The sequence below is a fragment of the Scomber japonicus genome, chromosome 23 (genome assembly GCF_027409825.1).
Source record: "Scomber japonicus isolate fScoJap1 chromosome 23, fScoJap1.pri, whole genome shotgun sequence".
Lineage (NCBI taxonomy): Eukaryota > Metazoa > Chordata > Actinopteri > Scombriformes > Scombridae > Scomber > Scomber japonicus.
In genome coordinates, this window is record NC_070600.1 from 16,977,880 (window position 1) to 17,003,387 (window position 25,508).

A 25,508-nucleotide genomic window follows, 5' to 3' on the forward strand; every position below is an offset into this window, starting at 1 on the left:
AATGCATAAGAACAAATGTTAAGCCAGGTTAAACTTTCAGCAGGACGCTCTGCATCAGGACCCCTGCTGTGCCGACTCCAGCTCCAGTGTCATTCATTAAATTTGAGTCAGAGAATTAAAAATCAATTTGTCTACAATTGTACTACACTTATTACTGCTTTGAAGGTATTTACAGATTACTCAAAGACTCTTTTAACTCTTTTAATCTGGATTTTAAAAATTAAACACACATTTTTCTCCAACCCAAGTTTTAAAATACATGCATGCAATATACACGAGTAAGAGTGTGTGATAGAAGAAGTGAAGAAGTAAGAACAGAGACAAGAGAAGAGTGTGTGTACTTGTGTCTTCTGTGACCATGTGACTGTCTAAGATACCAGCTTTAGCCTTTGTGGGTGCAAACACACACACACACACACACACACACACACAAGCAGCAAAGTAGGACACTGAGCCAGTGGGTACGACACTGATAACCCTATGATGCATTGTGCATTTCAGTCCTTCTTGCTTTCCCTCTTTCTGCATTCTTTCATCCATTTGACTACTCCCCAATTCTTTCAATTTTTCACATCTCATCTGCCCATGAGTGTGATCAAGAGCTTGTGGAGATCTAACATGTCCAGCTGACAGTTTGGACAAGAAGTAAGAGATAAAGAAATAAAATAAAAAAACCCAGACACTAAGCCAATGGATTGCAGTCAACACAGCTGCTGTGATCTTTTCACGCTTTTACAAAGTGATCACATGTTTCTATTTTTTAAATCAGCGACTGGCTTGCGGTCAATCCTGCAGCAGCATTAGTGCTGCATGAGTGGAATAACTTCTTTTAAACTCGAATCCAAAGCGCAGAAATTTCAAGAACACTTTATTTTTTTACAGCAACAGCCTTGGGGAGCTTTGTCACGGGGATGGGAGGGGGGGGGGTAGGGGGGTAACACACTGCAAAAGAGTCTAAAATCAGTCTTTATCTGTTACTTTTTAAATTCAATGAAAATCACAGTATACATGGGATGAGATAACTCAAAATGATCATCTGTTTATTACATCTCGACATTTTACCACATACCATAAATATCTACATGCTCACTTCTCACTAGTTTCCAGATAGTGCTGGCTATCAAGAGTAAGTGGTGAATATGGGAAAAATGATAATCAAGATGACAATGGTTAATAAGGTTTTAAAAATAACATTGTGAAATGTTTTAAAACCCAAAGGGGTACAGATTGGGTATGGAGACTACTGATACTGATACTACTGAGTTATGGGAAATGTAGAATCCAGATTTTTTAAAACTTGACCCATACTAAAAACCTAAAAGTCAGGCAATCTTGACCAATACTACTATTTTTACCATTCTCTAGCCAACTTCGTGGAACTGCACCGCTAATCCTTGAGTCTCCCTTTTTAATGAATCCCTATCGAGTGAAATGGTTATTTTCATGTTTTCACAACAACAGAATATAATAATATTTAGGGTAAACAGGAGCAGTGCTTGCTCAGCCTTCAGTTTGCTAAGATAATAAGCAGGAATGCCGTATTTACTACACAATGTCAATGTGACAAGCAGCTGAGTAAAATATTATTTGCACACAAACAGGAAACAGCTACATTGTGTACTTTTGTGATAATTACCGTATGATCGGAATATAAGATGCTCTTTTTTGTCCAGGAAATACGCCTGAAAAAGTGGGGTCATCTTATATCCAGCATCAATTACATCAGTTTACAGCATCATTGCAGCACCATTCATTTTGAACTGATACAATGTGTATGATGGGTTGTGTTGAATTATGGGTTGTGTGTTGCCTTTACTGTTGCTGGGTCTTAAAGTCTGTTTGACCCTCTATGGTACGCATTATGATGCCAGTTGGGAAAAAGTGAGTGTGTTTGAGCCAGTGAGACATAAAAGTGTTTCATTAGTCCAGTTTAACCTGCAGGACTTTCTGTAGTCTTGTGTAAAGTGCTTTTCTGCCATGGAGGAAATAAATTAATTATAGTGTCTTTACAGCGGAAACATGTCGAGCTGCCAAATACCACTGTCACAGATGAAAAGGAGCTCAAAAAACAAAATAGCAGTCTCATGAATGCTAACTGCAAAAGAACATCATTTCTGACCACTTCCAAGAACCTAGTAGTAGAGTATTAAACTATACTTTGATTTAAGTGTTGTAAAGGGTCGTCTTATGATCAGGATCATCTTATATTGGGCCAATACAGTAAAAGATATGATAACTAGGTGAGGATAAGTAGTAATATTGGAAAAATAGAACATAAATGACAATTTAGGGTAAAATAATTCACCAATTTGTAAGTAAGTATATGTTACAATGGTTCTTGGGAGTCTTAATACCAGGGGCTAAAGAGATCTCCTGAGTATATTTTATTGCTTGATACACTGATAAAGAGTTATATAACTGCTCATGAGATGGCAACATCACTGTCTTAACCAGCAAAAGTGAAATTTAATCCTTACTTTTACTGGAGAGCCCCTTCAGGGGGCTGAAAGCAGGACATTAATATTCTAATACTGAAACAGGAAGGACCACAGAAGCCCAGACTCTTGTACACATTGTATGCTGCAACAGTCATGTATGTGTTTGTGAGCCCGGGTGTTCGGCTCAGAGAGTACACTGATGAAATAGCCAGCGGGAGCACTAAAAAGAATGAAAGGAATTCTAGAAAATTAATTAAGCGTTATAAAATTGAACTCCAGTGCTTCTTGATTATGTGCGCTTCAAGCCAAACGGAGGCCTGCTGGGCACCACATGTGATCCCTCCATGCACATTCGTTAACATGCCAAAGATAGGCCTGTGATGGGGGGTGAGGGGTGATGATGGGAGAGGAGGTGAGGCAAGAAAAAAAAAAGGAAGGAAGAGAAAGTGTTGAGGTGAGTAAAGGACGTCGAGGGAGTTGAAAGGAGGTAAAGTTGTGAGGAATTGCAGAAACTGTCTATCTTAGTGAGACATTTAGAGTCATTATCAACCAAGTTACTAAGGAAACAAGTGTCTTTATCATAATAAGAAAAGTACGCTTAATTAGAGAAACTTAACAAGTTTATTTACTACTACTGTCAGACCTTTTGCTTCTGTTTCATTAAACCATTTTTGATTCATCACTAGACTAAATAAGCAGTGAAGCGTTCTGTCACACATTCTCTGCAGACTTAGAAAAAACCTGCCTTTAATTATCAAAGTGTGAAACGTTGGTGCTGCACTCGTGTGTCTGATACTACCTTCCCGATGACAGCAGTGAGAGAACTAAATGAATAGCGAGTCTCTAATGAGGTTCATTTGTTGTTGCATTTTAATAGCTGAATGTTGTGTTGGAGTTATTTGTGATCAGTGCCATCCAATTAATCTATTCTGTTGTTTCTGTACAACTCAACTAACAGGAGAGAAAGATAGTGAAGTTTCGTGAGCATTTCAGATGTACTAATAAAATAACAGGGTTTTCTCTCTTACACAATTATACTGATACTGTACATGTTTATTGCATATTTCTTTAATACTTCACTAGAAGCCCAAGAGGCACCTTGCCCGAAATAATCCAAAAGCAGCATTTTTATTAGATTCCACACAAGTATGCATGAGTCATTTCTGATGATGAATCCACCTTAGATTAAAGCTGCCAGGACAAAACTGGATATTAACAGTCGGCTGGATTGGGTTCTCCATCTTATCTCCACTCACAGTAGATGAGAGCCACAAGTGATGCTAAAAACATATTCTACTCCTTACAGTAGCTGTCAGACCCTTACTTTCGCTTTAACATCTACAGCATTTTTTTTTTGGATCAACAATGTGAAAAAGATACTCCCACACAGAAGGGAGATGGGGTGGTAGGAAATGGATTCATGTAAGAACCAAGATTTTTTAGCTTCTAGCACTCTGAATTGATTCACAAAATTGAGTCTTGCAGGCTAACAAGATTTAGATTCTTTCTAATTTGAATATGCAATGTTTATTTTCACGCTATTACTGCAGTGTGTTGTACTCTCATACATGGAGGATTTACTCATTATTTTTGCTTTGCTATACCAAACATAACTGGTTTGCCGGAAGTTAAGCTGACTGATCTTGATTGATCAAAACATTGACTAATTAACAGTTGATGTATTTGAAAAAGTTAAGGTAACTGCAATAATTTGTCAAAAAGAAGCTCCCACACATTGTAACAACTCATTAACAAGCTCTGCGGCTACATGCGCCCTGTACACAGCAATTAATGTGAACAGACTCGCACCATCCTCCTTTCAAGAGCTGCAATAGCTTTAAGACACTGTGGTGGGAACGTTGTGGAAGAATCAACAAGACGGCTGCTTTTTAAGTTGGAGTAAGAAGAAAAATCCAAGGGTGACGTCTCTTTAAAGTTTTCATAGTGGCTGTATGTCGCTATTTACTTGTTTTTAAGAAGGTAGTAGAGGAAGTGACAGGTAGAAGGCAGAATATACCATAAACTGTATATAGAGATGGACGTAGCGAGGCGTGGTGTCAGAAGATTGGTGGCAGCTGTAGTAAATAAAGAATAGACTGGGAATAGATTGAGAGCTATTTTAAATACGACAATGGGAATGTAATCAAATTTCCATTGAACAGGACGCTAACTGTTTGTGTTAACAGGTGTTTAAACACTATAGCGTTTTGGGATTGTTTGACAGAAACCCAGTTTGCATTTTCAGGTTTTCAAAGCCAGGCTTTTTTGGCTTTCTGTAAGCAGGATATGATGTTTAAATTCACCAACATGATGAGATACTTTGATACTCCAAACTCCAATGTGCTTTGAGAGTGATTGACAGAGCAACAGAAACAGCGACAGACAGAGAGAAGAGAGCAGATGACAACAATCAGCTGAGATGAGTAACAGAGATGTTTACCATTGTGTGTGTGTGTGTGTGTGTGTGTGTGTGTGTATGTGTGCGCGCAGGTGTTTAAGCTGCTTGTAGGTGGATACCGTGATGTTCAATAATGCATCTGGTGCCTTTGCAACACATTAATTAGTGTGTGCATGTTTGTGCGTGTGTGTGTGTGTGTGCGTACACATTTTAGGGTGAGGATTTAGTTTAGATTTGACTAACTTAAGGGATATGTTAAGGTTCAGTTAAGGTTAGTGACGGAAACTCGACTGTGTGTGTGTGTGTGTGTGTGTGTGTGTGTGTGTGCGTGCATGTATGTGCTTACCTGTGGGCGGATAACTCTTTCGATGTTCTTCAGGGCTGTGTCAGGGGAGGGGGGCGAACAATCCGGAGTGGGGCCCGTTGAGCAGTTGTCATGGTTACCGTGCTCTCCCTCACTCACAGCTGCATGGGACAAGTGACCTTGGAGCAAGAAAGAGAGAGAGACAAAGTGAGAGACAGGTAAAAAAAAGAAAGGGAAGGGTTTTTTTTCTCACAGTTGTGTTTTGAGTTTGCAATCACCATCATTATACACTAGAATCTGAGTCAGCAGGATGTCTTCTGGGATGAACCTGCTATCACTTAGTTGACATACACATTAAGTTGAACTACAACCAATCATAAATGCATGAGCTACAGACAGGCTTTAAGTATTATGAATGCAAAAAACAGAAGTAGGATAGAAAAACATTCAAGCATTTGAACTGATGTTCCACATTTTCATTCTCAGCACCCAACATCTGCTAGATTTGACCATTTCCTGGCCAATATCCTGTAGTCTGGTCCTGGAACTACTCAAAATTGTTGGTCACAAGTTTTTTAATCTAATATTGATTCCATGATTTTATTCTTCCTTTGAACAAATAAAGAAAAAGCCTGCCTTTCTTTGATTTTCCAATTATTTATAGAACTTCCTCAAATAAGTGAAATTGTATGAACAAAGTTTTTGAATTACAGTATCTCACCCTTATGACAACAAGACAGCCCATGCTCTTAGCTCTGTGAGACTTAGGTACATTAGAGCTTTGAGGTATATGTTAACTTTATCAAGGTGACATGCTCAAATTAATATTTGCTACAATAATTAGCACTAAACACAAAGTATAGGTGAGGCTAATGCCACGTTCTACAGAGATTTGGTTATAAGAGAAAAGTCTAATACCTAAGTCCATTACAATTTAAACGTTTGACCTGACAGTGGTCCTTGGAGAAAAGTCGGAGGATCATCAAAGTTATTAGGATTCTTCCTCTGTGACCAATAATAGTGTGAACGAACAGACCTGCCAACATTGCCATTCCTATAACATATATATAAATAAATCTGGTTCTCAGCCTATTGGAAGCCAAAACACTTGTGTTTCTTCCAGCATGTTATACATCAATATTACCTCACATAACTCCATTTCAGTCTTCTTGAGAGTCACTGGAGTAGCTGGAAACATGTTTAAAACTTCCAAAATGGACATAAGATTAGTCCAGAGAGATTGAGTGTAATTCTCCATCCTCATTATCTTTTTGAAACTTTTTTGAAGCTGTTCCCAGCCAATTCAGTTACTCTGTAGAAACTACTTCACCAGCCAACTAACTTTTATGTTGTACTGGTTTTAAAAAAAGACTCCTTTGTACAATGTTGGGTTGAATGAGAAATTTAAAAGAAGGTTCAGCTCAATGCCAGTAGTGTTCGTCCACACAATAGTACATAGCGCAATAACACAGAGGTAGCATGAGAGAGAAGTGAGAGTGAATATTGTAAATTGACAAGCCTCAGCAACAATCACAGCTGGACAATATGACAGCTGCCCAGAGCTGTTGATATCTATCTCAGGTTCTCACACACAGATGTGTTCGCACGCTTGAGTGCAGAACTGAATGTCGGAGCTAATTTCCGCAGCGTATGATCATTTAACAGAGGGGAGGGAGAAAAAAGTGCAAGAACAAGCAAAGAAGAAGAGGGAAAAAGGAGGCCGAAGTGCTGAAGAAGCCCAAATTAAATTTCAGAGGGAGAAAGCATCTGTCTTAATCAACTGAAGGAGACACAAAACACAGACCGACGCACCTTTCCCAAACTGCTTGTCAGTTGCGCTGATACACACACACGCACACACACACACACACACACACACACACACACTGGTAGCTTTCTGTCAGCTGCTACCTGCCTACATGGATTGTATCAGATACCAAAATATCATCCAATTGTGGTGAGAGACCCAGCCAGGAGTCATATATCATCAGTCATATATTTGCTATGGAGGGGTTGCTGCTTAAAGACACAGTAAATGAATAATCCATTATTTTATTTTAAACCAAACACCAGAAATAAAATCAGTATTTTTTCATATTTTTAAGGCTTGTTTGAAGGATGATTTTTCACAGCTCCCACAAATCATGTATCCAGAAAGAACAAAGCCACACAGAGAAAAGCATGAGCCACTGCTGATGATGTTTTGGATAATGACACTGTTAATGATAGAGCTTCCTGTAACTTAATGAGCTGCAAGCACTAATACATTTTGTTTCCCAGGATGCTTAGAGGTTGTTGTGGGGGATTTGCGTATCTAAAAAAGGAGGTCTGTCTCTCTCTCTCTCTCTCTCTCTCTCTCTCTCTCTCTCGTGTCCAGTGTGATCAGCATGGATCAGCTCTACAAGAGGAGGCTAGCGGTGGTCTAAGACAAGCAAAAAATGTCAGCAGAGGACAGAAGTCATATTTTATTATGTTGTATTTCTTGTTAACATTCTGGTAAAGGTTTAGGGGGAAAGGAAAGGTATTTAAGATTGTGGGTTCTTCTTTTCAGTTCCCAGTATTTAATGAGATGGTTTTGTTCGGACTCTTTTTGGCCAACATGTTTGGATTCTTTTCATTCTTGTACTCTCTTGAACTCCCCACCTTTTGATTCCTTATTACAGGATCATTACTCTCACTAATGGAGGAGGGTATGGACAGAAAAATCCTGCAGGTTCTCACTTTTCGAGAAAATAGCAGCAGAGCCGGAGCCAAGATTTTAAAAATAAGAGAAACAAGTCTCTTTTTATGTATGTATGTATAATGGTGAAATGAGGGGAAAAAAATATCATGTTTTTGTAGATATACATACATTACAAAGGTGCAAGATGTGGGTTGATATAATACATACATTATGCATAAATTCATGTACTAAAAATTCACTAATGAAAAAACATACTGAGGTCATGAGTCCCGCAGGCACTCAAATACTTAGAAATACAGAATCCTGGTGGAAAAATACTGGATCTAAAAATACCATAATTAGTCATAGACTCCAAATAATACTGAGGACATGACCACAGCTTCTTCAATGGTAGACAGAGCCCTGAATAGCACAGTAGCTTTGATGTGGTTCACATTCACTGTCATCCAATTTCAAGTACCTCCAAGTGTTCAAGACGCTGTTCCCAAATCTAATGACTTTCCTTGATCAGCTGCTCATTTGTTGCTGTGGGATCATTACATCAGAATTACAAGAGTTGACAGGAAAATAAAGACCTGCTCACAGGTTTGCCAATCTGGGTTTTAATCCTTTCTTGTGTCACCAATTTGAAAGCATCGGTTTCCTTCTAAGAATTGTTTAAACAACTGATTTTGAAGTATCTATATGAAATCAATTTTATATTTTAACCTTCAATATCTCATTTCATTTGAGCTAATTATCTACCTGCATCTTTGACCCTTGATTATGTTTCTAAGTGCATTGATACTGTGTATTTTTAAGTCAATCTGTTCTTTTGATGTATCCTCTTCAGGTAGTCGGAAGAAGAAATTCATAGAAAGAAATTGCTGCAGGAGGGGCACAACATCCTCTTTACAACAGGAAGCAATGTAGATATATTTATAACCTTGAGAGGTAAAAATATACAGTTCTCACATGAGGGAAGGAAACCAAGGATGTTTGCAACATGACGTGCATTCAAAGACACAACAAATGTCCATAAACATCCTTCAATAACTCAAACACACTTTAAAACCCTAAAAACACATTAACACATTACACTTAACAGCACTCTACCTTCATCTGTTTAGATTCTTACATCTGAATCATGAAGCTGCTGTAAGACTGAAACCACCACCGACTACATTTCTTTTGAATTTCAACACTAGCTGCAGATTTGGTGACACACAATCAAACATACAGTATTCTTTCAGGGAGAGTGACAGAGCTTCACAGCATGCTTTCACACCTATCAACGCATGTGTGTGCACTGTACGTGCATGTGCAAATAGACAGACTGGCTTTCCACATTTTATTTCAAGTTGTGCAAATACACACATTGGCACACGCACACACACATCATAAAGAGTTGCCTGGAGCTGAATCAATAATTAAATGTGGGCATAAATAGATCAAAATAAAAACTGGAAAAATTAGAGAAAAAGAGAAGAAACGAAGGATGCAACAGAAGGATATATATAGATAGATTGAGGTCCTATTGAGTAAATAAGTCTGTCAACACTGAGGCTTTAAAGACTGAGGAGATATTTGTGTGTGTTTGTATGCGATTCCTTTTTTTTCCCCGTCTTGGGCTCACTCATGGGAAACAGTTTCAGTCTCCTTGCCAAAAGGAATATGTGTGTAACACATGCATGAGCGTCTAGATGTAATAAATGTAGGGTATTATACCTAACTGCATCCATCCATATGTTCAAGACGTGTGTTTGTGGAGCAGAACACTGGGAAAGAACCTCTGTGAAAACGTGAGATGCTAACTTCAAGGTTTCACAGGTCTTTCACAGGATATTCCTTGCATGCCAAGCATACATAGTACATTACAGTATGTGTGTTTGTGTGTGTGTATTTATACAGAGCATGAACATGCCTGGATTTACACCAATGTATCTCTGGGTTCATCTAAGACCAGCTGCACAGCTTATTAATACAGGCATGCAGCAGCAGTCCGGTACATGAAGTCTAAGGGAACACTCAGTGTGAGCAAGCGTTCAAATCAGCTGTCCTCTTCCTACTCGCCTAACAAGACTAAACTGTCAGTTACAGACATGCTCTTGACGCTGCCAGTTCTGCCTCTGTGCCGCTCTGACAAGTAGGATCTCATATGTGTACACTGTGTGTGCATGCAGCTGTACCTCACGTTCTCTTCAATGTCACAGGGGCAAATTACAGCTGAACCCTTTACACCATCTCCATAGCTGCCGTTTCTGGTCAGTGTCTCAACCACCAACTGACAGAAGTGTAGTAGAAAGTAAAGGTAGAAATGCTCATCCTCACAAGGTTTTTAGCTATTTTCTAGAGTTAAGGGGTAAATATTTATTCAAATTCTCTATAATTTATTTCTTACTTAGTCACAATTTAGCCCTCAAGAAATTCTATTGTCAAGATTGAAACACGCATCAAATCCTTTTGACATTTTAGAAAACATCTGCACCTCACAATTTACATCTAATGCCACTGTTGAATGCCAATTCAAGTATGGTGACCTTTACGAGGCGTGCTTAAGGATGTCGATGACTGGGTGGAGAATGTGCGTGTAGCATATCTGATTTTCATGCAGTAGACCAGAGTTGGCATCCCATCACAGAAATTCAAGTTCAGATTTTATTTCCGTAACAAACATCTAGAAAGTGAAATGTTTAGCATTGGGTTTATAAAAAGGTTGTAAGGTTTCTATGTAAGTATCTTGAAAACTGAAAAAACTAGAGACCCAAAAACTAAAAAAGAAACTCTTAAAATATATAACTGTGAAAGTATGAGCAAGAGCAAACAGGTTCTCTGCATTGATTTTTCCTGGCTGTCAAAGAGGAAGACATATTATTCTTTCAACAAGTCAGTGGGTTTTGACCCTTTTAATAGCAAAGCCCTGGAGTTACTTCTTTCTGCCATTAGCCACTCTAAGCCTCCAGCGCCAAGCAAAAGTGGGATAAATGGGGCGAGACAAAGCAACATCATGACTTTATTCAGCAGACGGTGGTTAAGTTAATGTGGGAGGGAGTGTTAAAACCTTACAGTTAGTAGTTTTGCATGGTGTGCACCTGTGACTGGCTAATTTGTTCTTACTCATGAAAGCAGCAGGACTGATATCGCTGTGACAAAGCCATATTACTGTCCAGGTGGCAGCAAATGAAAATGAATCCAAAATAACCTACAGCCATTAGATTTTGCAAGTTTTCCCTGAATAAATCTTACAGTGGAAAAAACACTACTCAGTAAATAACTTTTTTTCCCCCCTGCACTGCTTCCAGAAATGTGGAAGTTAGGCTGTCTACCTGTGTGTTGACCTATTTTGTCAAAAGAAAGTTCACCGAGCTTTGCAGCACAATGTGTAGGGACCTTTGAAGTAACACAGAAGACACACACACACACACACACACACACACACACACACACACACACACACAGATAGACACACACACAGGTTTGAAGTTTCATGTTGCACACGTCAGCAGCGGCTTGTTTACCAGTTGGAGACAAGTGTGTATTTATCTCGGGAGGAGTCGGTCGATAGCAGAAGAGAAGCACTTTTGCTCTAACCGCTTGGCAATGCTCTCCGCTTTCTGTCTGCTCCATACGTGACTGTAGGCTGCGACGCTTCGCCCACAAGTCCCTCCTCACCACTCTGCCGCCTGTCTTCCTATCTTCCCATCTCTAGGATCACACTTCACCTGAAATGCTTTTGTCTTGCTGCAAGCTGCCAGCCTGAATGCATTAAAAAGCTGATTAACTGTATTTCCAGGGCAGACTTCAGAATTATAACTGACATGTTTTTAATCACAGAAATGTTATAGAAAGTGACACTTATAATGTCGATAAAAGCATTTCTACATCCGGTAGCCAAACTCAAAATGAATGCTTGTCTCACAGTTTTTTACTTAGCTTTTGAGGAAGCTTAAGTTGTTGTAAGTGATGGAAAAAACTTGATGACATGATAAGGGAACAGAAATAATCATGAAAAGATGGTCACTACTTCCAGACATTATGCTTCATAAACTAATCGAGTCATTTTCTATTTTATTTCTGTACCCATGGAAATTTCCTCAGTTGTTGTTGGATTGATACAATAACGAGGCTAACAGTGTAAAGCCATGCCAGCATACTGTCTGTGAAACATTTCATGGCAATCACACCAATTATTGTTTCAGAGATAAGTTTGGGACCAAATGGTGGACCAACAGGCCAATTTCCATTCCTTGAGCTACAGTACACCACTTGTGTGGATAAAAATACCCAGAAACACAAGTGTTCTCGTTGGTAATACAATGCTGACATTTAGATATTACTTTCTCAACTCTCAATCTGCGCACATGTAAAATGAAATACATATGACATATGGATACAAAATGCATCGGCAGTCAAGTGGTGTAGCAGAAATGGAGTCCCTCATTTGAAACTAATGGAAATCCATCAAAGAGGAATCTATCCAATACAACAAGAATAATCCTGAGTTAATATACGGAGCTCAGTAGTAGGATTATGCACAAAAGTCTGTGTGCAGCATACTTTGCATTATAAAGAGGAGAATTCCATTTATTTCCCGTCAGCACTGACAGTTGTCAGAGGACATATGGTGCGATGGGATATTATGCATAACAATCCCATGTGATCTTTCATGAATACAGCATTGTCAAAAGTGGGACAGTGCCTCTAACAGGTTGTGGAAAATCTCAAGACAACAGCTGTAAGAAGACAAGAGGAAAATAATGATAAAAGTCAAATAAAAAGAGAATGAGGAGAACAGAGATTGTCTGCCTTGAAACCAGTAAGTTGTTCAGGACGGCAGTTTCAATGCCAACAGGTCCCTGGAGTTTTTGTAGTGGCGTGGCTGAGTGACAATCACCAGATGGATTTTGATAAAGCCACTTGATTGGTTAAGGCTTCAGAGAGCACTATAGAGGCTCCGTGTCCTCGACTGTGAGACTGCAGCAACCCACAGCTGCAAACAGCTAGCCGGCAGCACAGGGCAGGTGGATATCAGGCAGAGCTTACACTGCAACAAATATCCAGCTCATTAAATCCTTCAGCTTAATGTGCTGTTTAAAAAAAGTGATTTTTTTTTTTTAAACAGAGCGAAAAATTCTGCTGAGGTGAGTTTAACATAGTTTACTTATTTTAGTGAAGTTACTAGAAATAACTCAATGCTCTGGTCTATCAGATTATGAATAAGGACGAGTGTCTCCTACACCATCAAATTAGTATTTTGTTTCTTAAGTGGCCTAACAATCAGCAGCATTCAGCAGAATTGTCTAAAAATAAGAAAAGACTATAAGCAAGAATTCAATGACTAAGTCAGTAAATCAAGATCATCTGATGTGGACTAGCATTCATCACTTTAAACAAGAGTTCAGTGTCTTAAAGGGGACTTATCATACTGTGATTGTGACTGTGATTTTCTGTTACTTTTATAATGTTATGTCAGATGTCTGTTAAACATGGTCAAACCAAATGCGTAAAATACCCCCGTTTCTCCTACAATATTACCTTTACCTATTTTGGATCAGCTCAAACATGTCCATATGTATTTGAGAAGTTTCTATAGACTATAGACTTGGAAATGTGCAGAATTTGTAAAAGGCAAATCACTCTTTCTCAATTCTGCTACTATTACTACGTTTGTTTCTCGGCATTTTTTCTTAACATTATCAATTATTCTCGCTTCCTTCAGCCTGTTCTGTGACAACTATAATGTACAAACTCATCATGCTGTCATTAGTAACAGCAAATGACTCAATATGTCATGCATTCTTATTTGTTTATTTATCTATCAGTGGTTCTGGTTTCAACATGTTCTTATTTTTATCCTTTTATCTACAGTACTTTGTGTTGTTGCTGCATCTTCCCAAAAATCATCTAAGTTTCATCTCATCCTAAAATCAACATTATGTCATCTTGAAAAACATTTTTAAAATAAGCTCATTTGCATTGGAAAAAAATGATATCACCCTACTTGTATAATAGAAACAATGATTTTCAGGACTGAATAACAGTTGACTTATTGAGGAAAGGAATTTTTTGCAGTGTAATGCACCAAGATACTCTCCGCTCTTCCCTTTCCCTCTTTTCTCTCATCTCAATCCCTTTTTCCCCCATGTTTCTTCACAATCATATCCTTCCTCTCAGAGGCAGATAAAGAGAGACTTACTCACACCCATGTGACTGACACTGACATGTGACTGGCCTCAAAGCAAGAATCCAGGATTTTCCCTCCTGCTGCGTCAGAGATTCACATTTGTGTAAATGGCTTAGCCTGAGACGACCCTCCAACTTGGTCAAATGAATGTATAATCTGCCCCCCCCCCCCCTCTGTCTCAGATACTTTTTCACCTTTCTGCAACAGCACAACATTTGCAGCCTGTGAGGCATTGTGCACTGCCAGTCATTTCCGGCAATGACATGGAAATGGTATGCATCACCTGAGTTCTCCCTCACCTCCTCTGACTTTTGCTTTGTGTTTTTCCATGTCTTTTGCTCTTTCTTTATATGTTCACATCTCTCTCATTCTCATGTCAGCTCTCTCTCTGTGTCTGTCTCTCATTTGGCCAGGTAACAACGCTCAGAGCACTGAGAACAAACACAACACCCACACACTGCTCACTTACGTCAGTGGAGTAATTTTCAAAAAGACAATCTGACATAAAGCAGCTAACCTCCCAGCTCACTCTCTCTCTCTCTCTGTTCCCCTCTCTCTCTCACTTCCTCTCTCTATCTCCCTCACTCACACACACACACACACACACTCTGTACAGTGTGTTTCGACAGGTCAACTCTCCTCTATTCTGCAGCCAATCACAGATAAGCTGAAACAGCCAAACGTGGGACGAGACATGCATGAACACACACAAAACAAGCCTCTAGCCTCTCTGCTGCTATCAGGGAGTTAGGAGGGGTGGGGGAACGGGGGGGGGGGGGGGGGGGTGTCACTAGCAAGACAGTTCCCATGGTAACATACAGGTGACTCACCAGTCAGTGATGCAGTTGCCGTGACAACCTGCAGTGTGTAGCATCGCTATGGGAGCGGAGTGATAGGGAAGAACGCATTGTGGGTGTTTGTTGTCGTGGGTGTCGAAGTATAACGCTGCAGACCAAACAACTGATGAGCAAACAGAATCGACTGGACGATTAGTTCATAATGAATCCTGAACGGAGAACAGGTTTAAAGACAGTTCGGCTGCCCCTTGGATATTAAAGTGAATCAGGTACAAAGTAACATATAGTTACAACAGCTGTAAACCCTAACCCTAAACCCTAACCCTAACCCTATTTATACAAGATTTGTGCTGCAGGAAGAGCTGGATATTAAAATATTTGCATTATAACCAATAACTCATCAGTAACATTTAGGCTTTTGTCAAATTACAGGAGGTGCTTTATAATAACCCAAAATATTCTTCTTTAAACTGCACTAATCAATCAATCAATCAATCAAATGAATATACAGTATGTGAATGTGAAAGGAGTTGCTCATTGTGACAAACCCATAGAGATTCATCACCAGACTCTGCACTACACAGCATTTTGGTCATTAGTCATTATTTTGATTTTACTGTTTACTGATACTGTTTTAGCTCAGTTTATTCACTTTCATCAGTGTCAGGCAGGCAGCTGTTTTCGTCAAAAAAAGATTTTAGATACACTACTGTACACAATCTGCCCAGCAACACATGGCAATCAAATTTGGTAGTGGAGAGTTTGGCAGTAGTACAGAGCTAAAACACCAGTGAATATTGGACTGACATTCATCAAGTGAATAGAAATGAGAAACAAGTCCAAATTAATGCTAATTTGCTCCGTGTCTGCTGAATAATCTACTGTTTGCTAACAAGTTTGACATATCCAACTTATAAGCAGATATGTTCTGCCTCAGCGGCCAAACAAATATTCATTAGCATAGGTTTAAAGTTTGTGGTGATAAGGAGCCAGATGGGATTTAAGATTGGGAATCGGGAAGGACAAAGAAGGGGATAAACCGCATGCATTTGGAACTGTAATTAGTACTGTGGTGGGTAACAAAAAAGTTTGGACTTGTTTGCGTTCAAGGGAATGGGAAGGTGGGTTCAAACTTTTTACGTATGTTGCCTTTATTGAACAGAGTCAGACAGGAAACACTGAAAGAGTGATCATTTAAATCTAATCCAAACAGTGCCTATAGGCATGGATTTAACAATGCATCTATTATAAAATATGTTGTTCTCACTCTCAGCTACATTTTCCACACTTGTTTATTGCCATGGAGCTTGTGTTCATGTTTTTGGGGAGGTTACATGGAGATGAAAACACAGTGTGCTAGTCGTAACCATCACAACACTGGGATGTTCATATAGTCATGAACACAGTAAACGTGACCACAGTTGAAGGCAGCACATATTCCACTATCACATTTTAATTTAGGCCAAACTTCTGCTTCAACTTTATATTTGGACAGTTACTTAATATATATTGTTGGTTGTTAGCTACATGCAGTGTAGGGGTTTAGATCAGCTGTTAGGTGACTTCGAGGCTGTCAACATTTAGTTTTAAAATGAGTTTCGGTAAGACAAACACAAGAGGACAGTCAAGACACATCAGCATTCACACCTGTGTCTATTATGTATCTCCACGTTGTCCAGCTGACCACTTGTGTTCAGATTTCATTACTGCCTACGTCACTTCCACAAGAAGGTCAAAGGGCCCCATGCAAAGTTATTACATCAGTCATTTGTCCAAAATAACCACCACCTTGACAGCAATGCATCAGGATGGATTAGCAACAGAAGATATGTGGTCAAATGTGACCCAGTGCATTTTGGTGGTTGTTTACACTCGTATTTAGAGCTGTCCACTTGTGATCCGATTTTAAAGCAACATGTAAACAGGGTCTATGTTTCCTGTAACACATGCTCAACCCTTTTATAGTGTGTTGACATGCTGTGAAACCCCTCTGTGAATCTTACTGAGTGAGGTTGGATGGAGGTGAGGATTATATTCATCATAAAATGAGTCTAAATGATGTCAGCGATAGAGACAAGTTCATGTTTTGAGGATAGGATCATCCTCATGTGACACACTGATCACAAAAAAGAAAGCATAGTTTTGTGCTTGTCCTACCATTGCCTGGACAGGTGTTGAGCCCATGGTTGATATCGAGTGAGCAGGGTTTGCGTGTGACAGCGGTGGTCACGGACTCATAGGGGTTGTCCTCATCCTCTGGAAGGAAAACGTCCAGAGATGGAGAAGTGACGAATTCCGCTGAACGCTTTGAGTCCTGGGAGAGGAACAGAGAGAAAGAAAAAATGTGAAGGCAATAGGAAGTAACAAGCACGATTTTATGGCTTTCCACTATCAAGGATGTGCAAATGTTTGATTTGAACGACTCCGACAGGTACTGCAGCTGTATGGAAAGCAAAGTGAAGAGGCCTTGCACTCATTTTAGATGTACAAGTGAGAGACATTTTTTATTTTATTTAACATTTGTGAAGGACAACTCAGAAAAAAAATACATAGGAATTGTAAATGCGTGGCCAACAAAGATGTTCATTACGGGAGGTGGTGCATCATTAGAAATACAAAGAAAACAAGGAAAAACATCAGTTCAGTAACCTCTCAGATCAGCTCGAAGGCATCATTCAAGTCCAACCACGTTTATAGAATCGGATTATCATGAAAGATTTAGGGCAATGTTCAAAGCACACACTGAAAATAAAAGGTTTGAAAAAGTTTGAACTTATCTTTCTTCTTTTCAGTACTGGAGAGTTTATTGTAGTCTCTTTAAATCCCTTCAGGATTTTAGGGTTTTGTTTCATGTGATTACTGTGATCAACGAGATTTTGCTGCAGCTTTTTGTTTTTTTGAAGGAAAAAAAAAGAAAAGAGCAGACTCTAGTTCTCACATTCATCTGTAATAAGATTGACAAGATTGTGAATGACAAAGATTAAGGATAAGTCAGACAATCTTGTGTTGATTTACTTTCTGCGAAGGGCCCAAGTGCCTGTAATGAACAGTATATTGTAGTGAAATTGCTGCAATTTGTGAAAAAGGCAGTATATCAGTTTTCAGATTGATGGTTTTATGTGGTAAATGTGCAAGAAAATGTCAATACTGCAAACTCTGGATATGTTTTAAAATGCAGAACCTTAGAATATGAGACACAATGGCCTTATTTCAAAAAGTTATTAACATCCTAGCTGATGACAGAGAGTTCTGTTCAAATCTGTCCTTCATCAGTGCCTCAGGGTCTTATCACATGTCTGCGAATGAATTTAAAAAAGAACAAAACAGCCTCAGAGGAATGTGGTAGAAATTCCCTGAAACGCCACAGCAACTGAATCCTAATAAATCTATTAAAACATCTATTTTGTCTTTTGCAGTGATATCTCTTTGGAGATTGACTCCCCCATCGACAATTGATGTTCACACAATGTGTAAAGTGACGCACAAAATAAGCAAAACTCTTTTAAAAAGATAAATAATTATATATTTTTGTAGGAAAGTAATTACCTTTAAAGAACAGTCTTAGGGAAACCAAGAAAACAAAAAAATAGAGACAGTAGCCTCCTTTCACTGGCCACTGCTCCAGAAAATCATCAGATGTCTACATGACCTTTTAAAGTGATATTGCCATTTTTCTGAAATACAGTATAATGAGATATATTGAGCCAAAGTGGAGGTTACTTTTTCTGAGTAAAAGTAAAATGTCAACTTGTAAACTGTATGTCCTCAGATTTTTTATTAGCTTAGAAGGAGAAACATGTATACTACCCCTGGACTAAAATTCAGCTGGGTGCTCCAAATATCTTGTAGATATGTAGAACTACAGATTTGCTCTTTACAGCCTCTTAATACAATCAAACACTTCAGATTCACTAACTCCCCTAATCAACTGGTCTTTGCTGTCCACTGTGCTGCCTTTTCCTGTCTTGTATTAGCCGAATGAGGATGTCTAATCTTTTTTTTAAAAGTCAATAAAAAATCATCTTTCCATCAATTTCACCTCAACACCAGAACTACATTCCTCCATCCAGCTCCAGTCAGGTTATATACCTCCCAGCACATACACATACACACACACACACTAGCAAACAGACACTTATTGTTCTTGATACCATGTTATTACATTATTAATAGGATGGACATTCTTGCTTCACCTTGCTTGATTAATATTCATGCTTTTTTGTTTTTGCAGCTTATTGTAAGTCAGTCTGAATAGACTGCATAGATCCAATGCCTGAATTGTAATTTGCATGCCAAATGAAACACATGAATGATTTTTACCAAAAGGGACTTGGACCTACTGAAACAAAACTATGTGTTTAGAGGTGATTAATTCAGCCTCACATTGAGAGGTACATGCAAGCAAATGTTTCTTTGGAACCTTTATATAACAGCTGTATCCTGGGTATTTGAGGAGTGAAATTCTCTTGCATTTTTCTTGCAGCATTGGTGAAAAGGTTGAGCCCCAAAGGGCTCAGAGAGAGCTGAGGACCAAAAAGTCCCTTATCTCAGAGGCAGATGTGTACCCACAAAGAATGAAAAACAAGAGTGAGTGATGTGAAGCAGGGGAAAAGGTTACAGAGGCGAGCGTCATTTCAGCTAAAGAGACAAAACATTTATTCCCAGTGATGCAGCTTCTGGATGGCTGCCTTTTTCCCACAAGGCAACACTCTATCATCATTTCTGAAGTGTCACCTGGCAACCTGCCCCTGGTTGTACCCTTCCTAATGGGATCAGTGGTCACCATGGCGATGGTGTGGCAGCCATGCCCGTTTTCTACCCTGCTCGAAATATATTTCTCAAACCAATGACTCAAGCTTTCCCCTTTTCACACGTTCCCAACCACCTCCGCTCATTCAACCGCCATTACTCTTCCTGTCATCATCTGCTACTACATTACCCAGACTGCACTAGGCCATCAATCACACACTGAGCACACTCAAAACGAATTAATCATTCTGGGCTGATAGAGCAATCAGTCCCTTGATGATTTCTCTCACTCAGTCCCTTTGCACTCAATCTGAGACTTATTTCACACTGCACTTTATTAAAAGGCAAACAAACTAAATCCTTCCTCATCTAACCCCCCCCTCCTTTTTCTAACTCCATCAGCACTCAATTAGAGTGCCATTACCAGCTAATGGAGATCCAGTCTTTATGCTTTCACTCCGCAGGTGGCCCAGCGTCGGCTGACACTGATTTGACGTGACAGCCTGGTTAGCTACAGATTTGGCTTGGAGAACTTTGGAAAAGGCTGATTGAACCACGGAGAGCTGCTGTGATTTCACTGCTCCTTTCATGGACATAAAACCTCTACTAAGAATTATAAACTAATCTGACAGCTCAGATTGAAGGTGCAATTAATCATCTTCACATTTACTTTGATTTAAAAAAAAACAAGACCATCAGTAGATAAACTGGCAGCCTCCACTAAACTGCACGTCACACAAACTCTACAGAAATCAGAAGAACTGGTGATTATTTTCATTATTGATTAAACTGCCAGTTATTTCCCTGATGGATTGACTAATCATTGTGAATTTAAAATGCAATAATGGAAAAATGCCTGTTATAATTTCAAACGACCCAAGGTGACATATTCAAATTACTCTATTTATTCAACCAACAGTCCAAAACTGAAAAATATTCATTTCACATTTCACAAACACATGATACAGTACATGACAAGGAAAAGCATAAATCCTCACATTTGAGAAGCTGGAACCAGTGAGTCATGTAAATCAGAAACAAGTTTCAGTTATCACCATGGGGGATTAGCATGTTAGAAACCTGATTTCTCATTTACAGTATCTACTTCTGACTATTCATAATATTCAGACACACACTGGAAAGAAACACACTCAGCCAGCAGCATATTAATATATGGTATATTGCTGATATGACTCTACACAATGAATGCTTGACACTGAAATTCAATTCTTGTTTGTTTGAATCAAAAGTAAATATTTATATATTTATATTTATATATTTTGCTGTGTTGGAAAGTTTTAATTTACTCCTTGATCAAATATCTTACTTTCTTCTTTGAGTGTGTGTGTGTGTGTGTGTGTGTGTGTGTGTGTGTGTGTGTGTGTGTCTTAGGGTGTTAGAAATGATGAAATGTGTGGACTGCATTGCTTGAAGTACAGTTTAATGAAATTGAGAGAAAAATAAGAAAAAGGGCTTTTATTTTAAAGGAAGCAGCATGTTGCATCACTACAGTTAAAGTAACAAATGGCAGGGGAAACATCATATTATACAAACTTACAGTGACAAGATTACTACAGTGCATGTGTACGTGTTGTCCGGTTTCCTGCGTGACTGAATTCCTCTGAGTAACCTGGATTCTTGTAAACGTACCAACAACGTGTGTCACTGGGTCATGTTTGACAGGAAATGTGCTTGATCGCTTTACGGCACGAAGCATGGAAGAGCGAGCTTAATCACAATGGCATATAGTGGGAGAAGTGAAAGTAAATAAAAAATGACGGGTGGATATTGTCTTTACAGCAGGATGTGACAGGATTTACTGGGAAACACAGTCCTGATTTAAGAATAAAATACCCTAACACTAACATTCCTATGAAAGACAGCCGTGAGATCAAGGCTACTAATCATGGTCTCATTAGCTCATTTGCAATTACTAAGATACCAATATTAGCATACAGGGAAAATTAGGGATATTTAAATGCTACAGGTATGACAGCATCATTAGTAGATGAACTGAAGAAAGCACATAAAAAACTAAGAATCCACTTAGAGAAAGAGATTCCTCTGTGATGTCTAGAGGGAGAAGTTAAAAGAAGGAAAAGAAGAGAAGGAAAAATAATAGAAAATGAAAGAAAAGCAAGGAGATTGTGCCTAAAATGATCTTCAAAAAGGCAGAAAGAAGAGGAATCACCTTTAACACACTATCTGCCTGTGTACTGTAAAGTTACGTTTCAACTCTCCCACCATGTGTTCTGCCCTCATCTACATCATTTCTCATGACTCCAGCTTTCATCCCGACAGCTGAGGAAGAAACAGAAAGAGAAAGAGCAAGGCCAAAAGCTGACAGGGTTAACAAAACCCCTCGCTTGGGATAAAAACAGTGAGAGAAAAAAATGACAGCAGAGGAGAACACAGGTAGTTATAAAAAGGGAAGCCAGGCTCCAACTCAACACTTACTTTAGAGTTGGTGTCAACTTCAGCGAATCCCGGTGAGACCAGCACGAGACAGAGAGACAGAGCGGGAAGAGGAAAATGAGCTTGTACTGAGGAAGGGAAGCAGAGGAAGTGGGAGTGCAATGAGTTGGAGCAGGGATTTCCTCACACACACACACACACATACACACGCACACACACACACGAGCACACACACCCACAAGACCGCAAAAAATAAAGTCAGACGCATCCGAAAAAAGCTCAAAGTTTTAGCAATTCCCTCGTCAGCAGAAAACCACTTTGCACTCAATCTCAAACTACACAGTCACTGGAAGGAAATCCCTCACTCTCAAGTTCACAGTGAAGCCCCGGGAGCACCCGAAAATCTAGAGATTAAATTAATCCAACTGTGTGACAACAGGTTTAGCTACCTGATATTCTGATGTATCCTCGCTGCTCTTCCTGCTCAGCTCTGGAGGGGTCAGAAGGCTTTTAAAAAAGTGGGAAAAAAGGCTTCACGCGGTGCGATATGAGCAATCCCTCTGACAAACAAACACACTCGGTCCTCATTCATTTCCCTCCACCCTCCCTCTCTATCAGGGCAGAGATAGGACACAGAGAAACTTGTGTCTGGTCTCAACAGGAAGAGAGCAGACAAACAGAAGCCTCCTCTGGCCACTAATTAGCAGGTCGTATGCAGCTCCCGTCCAACTGCAGGGGCAAGATTAAACGTTTGAGTGTGTGACGGCGCCTGCACATGTGACCAAAGGATTGCATGTTAACGGTGTGTGCCCATACCCCATAAAGTTTGATGTCGGTATGGTACGTGGCTATCTGTGTGCAGTAGATAGAGTTAACGTACAGTATGTGTGTGATCATGTGAGAGCATGTTTTTTTGCGTGTATGTGTGCAGGGCTGATAACCCATATAGGAAACATGTCGGTTGTTTTGGTTCTGAGGAACTTCATCATGCCATCTTGAATCCTGTGACTCTCTCTCTTACCCTCTCTGTTTAACCTTCTACTGTACACTCACAACACAGGCGACTGGCTCATACACTGTACACCGAGTTCATAGGCCATCAGATATGAATAGAGGCTATAATTTGCTGGCATTTCCTCATGGAGGCTATTTGATTAGAGAAAAGGGAGGGGTGGACACCAGAGAGGACAATGGACCCTCTGAGGCCCTCAATGAGGGGAGAGAGAGAGAGAGGTGCAGTCATGAGAGGACAGAATTGGAGGGACACACTGACCAAAAAACAGTGCTGGAAAGCAACATGGGGAAATGTTCTTGTATTTGCTTTTTTGGTATAAGAGTGAGATGAGAGGACTGATAACACTCATGTCTGTGCATTGAACACAGAACTGAATACAGGAAGTGGCTAGTCCAGTTTAGTAAGAGTTAATGTTGGATCTTTCTTCACAAACAACACGTTTATCCATGCAAATATCACAAATATCACAGCTACATCTTGCCAGATGCAGTGGGTGAGCACAGGTTTTTGTCTTTGAACAAGCACAATTGCAACCGAGATCTTGGTTCAACATTTAACTCCCCTAAAATCACAAACGGTTGTTCTTATGTTCCTGTGCTGGTGGGTGTATTTTTTTTTACTTCATGTTTTTACCTTTGGACAGACCCAGGCTAAATGATTGCCCTTGGGTATTTGCAAGAAAGTGAATGAGCACATTTCCAAAAATGAGGAGCTATTCCTGTAACTATTGAAGAAAAGGCAAAGATTAAAGAGATGCGATATACAGAGAGCAACTGGTTGATCTGCAAGAGGAGAGAGAAAGAGATCTGAGGGTAAAATAGGGAAAGTGAAGAAGAGAGCGAAGCAGAGAGAGAAAAAGGAAAAATATCAATTAAAAAAGAGGTGCAGGTCTTTCAGATGAGCAAACAGGGATTGCCTTGCAGAATTGGATTTGTCTCCATGACTGGCTAATCCAAGAGAAATCAGCTAGTTGAGCCACCCATGGGACACCGACAGTCACAACTTACAAAATAACACCCCTCACATTCCACCATGATGGCTAACCTGACACGGCAGGTGGTTTGTTACTCACGTCATGAATCCAACTGCCTCGCAAAGGGAACATGATGGCTGCTGTATTGAGAAAAGCTAAAACTGTGGCTTACCCTGGCTCCACACATAATCTAACAGCGGGAGGTTGTTGACAGAGAGCCACTGCTGTGTGACCCAAATTTCACTGTGTTTAACTGCAGGCCCGACAACTTTTAGAAAAACACCTTAATAGGCTGCTCAGGTATAAGTGTGCTTCATAGATACAGTTTGATGTTCAATGTATGATGATAAAAAGTTGGCCTATTTGGACAAATAGTGAAAAGAGCAAGGTAAATGCCACAGTAAATGCGATATTTGTCTGATATAAGTCTGACTATTTTTTCAGCCATTAAATGAATGCTGCAAGAGCTCATTTTTTTTACTACAGTGAGCTGCATTCAGTATACATAAATTCAGTGAAACTACATATTTACACTATAACTATGCTAGTCTTACAACCTCATTTTCCTAGATTTATGCAATATTGAATTTTCTATCTTGTTTTTGCTTTCCATAAAACTAAATAAAGATAATAGCATAAAATGAAACTCTGTGCTTTGTGTACGAGGCAAGCTGAGGGTGCCAAAAAAAAAAAAAGAAGTTCCTATTTATTACTTTTATGGGCACTCTGCTTTTTATATCTCAATCATGATACAGGGAGTTGCTTTAGAAGATGCTTACTGCTCCTGTCAGTTTCACATCAATCTTGAAAACTCAAAAAACACACACTTCACTGATGTGCTGTAAGCACAGCATGACAGCTGATCTGCCCTTGTTTTTGATGGGCTTTGTTTTAGGGGGACAGAAATATAGTGCAGGCTGTGATGTACTGACTCGGAAAAGCACTATGTTGTTGTGTGTGTGTGTTTTTTTTTATCAGAGGTATATCTCTCTTGGACACATTTTTGAGAGCATTGAGTCATCTGGTGTTTCTGCTTCCATCTGTAAGGAAAGATTGAATCTCCTGCGCTGTAGATGTTTAATTCAGCCACTGAGAGTAATAAAGATTAAAAGTGATGAAAAAAAGAGGAATTAGGGGTAAATTGAAAGAAAAAAAGGACAGAAAGATGAGGAGGATATGGGACATTAGACCCTAAATTATCTGTCACAAAGTCGTTCTCCTCGAGAAATCCACTAAGCACCGCTGAGCTACCACATGACTGGTTCAAATGGTCTGTAGCATTAAACTGCAGCCAAGTGATTGCCTGTGACTTTCACAATGTCTTCATTTATACCTGCTGAGGTCTCCACATATGGTCTTCATAGTGAAATGTTCTTTTCCAGCGTCTAATCGCGAGAGTAGAGATAAGATGAAATTAAACTTTATTGATCCCTGTAGGGTAACTCTACATCACTCCGTCACAGCCTCAGCATCTCTCAACAAAGTTTATTACCTGTGTTATGTATAAATCACTCAGACTGAAAAAAAAAGTACAAACTATTACAATGAGTTTCTATTTCAAAACCTGTCTTTC

At 39.4% G+C, this 25,508-nt stretch overlaps 1 protein-coding gene across 2 annotated transcripts in view; it reads right to left on the reverse strand.

Moving 5' to 3' along the window:
• anks1b (ankyrin repeat and sterile alpha motif domain containing 1B) overlaps positions 1–25,508 on the reverse strand; it is a 122,153-nt gene that overhangs the window by 86,678 nt on the left and 9,967 nt on the right. For both annotated transcript variants that reach the window (XM_053314238.1, XM_053314237.1), the window contains exons 2-3: positions 16,941–17,097; positions 5,183–5,319 (exon numbers count right to left, since the gene is read on the reverse strand). The gene's annotated coding sequence lies outside the window, so the exon portion shown is untranslated. The remainder of the gene's footprint in view (positions 1–5,182; positions 5,320–16,940; positions 17,098–25,508) is intronic.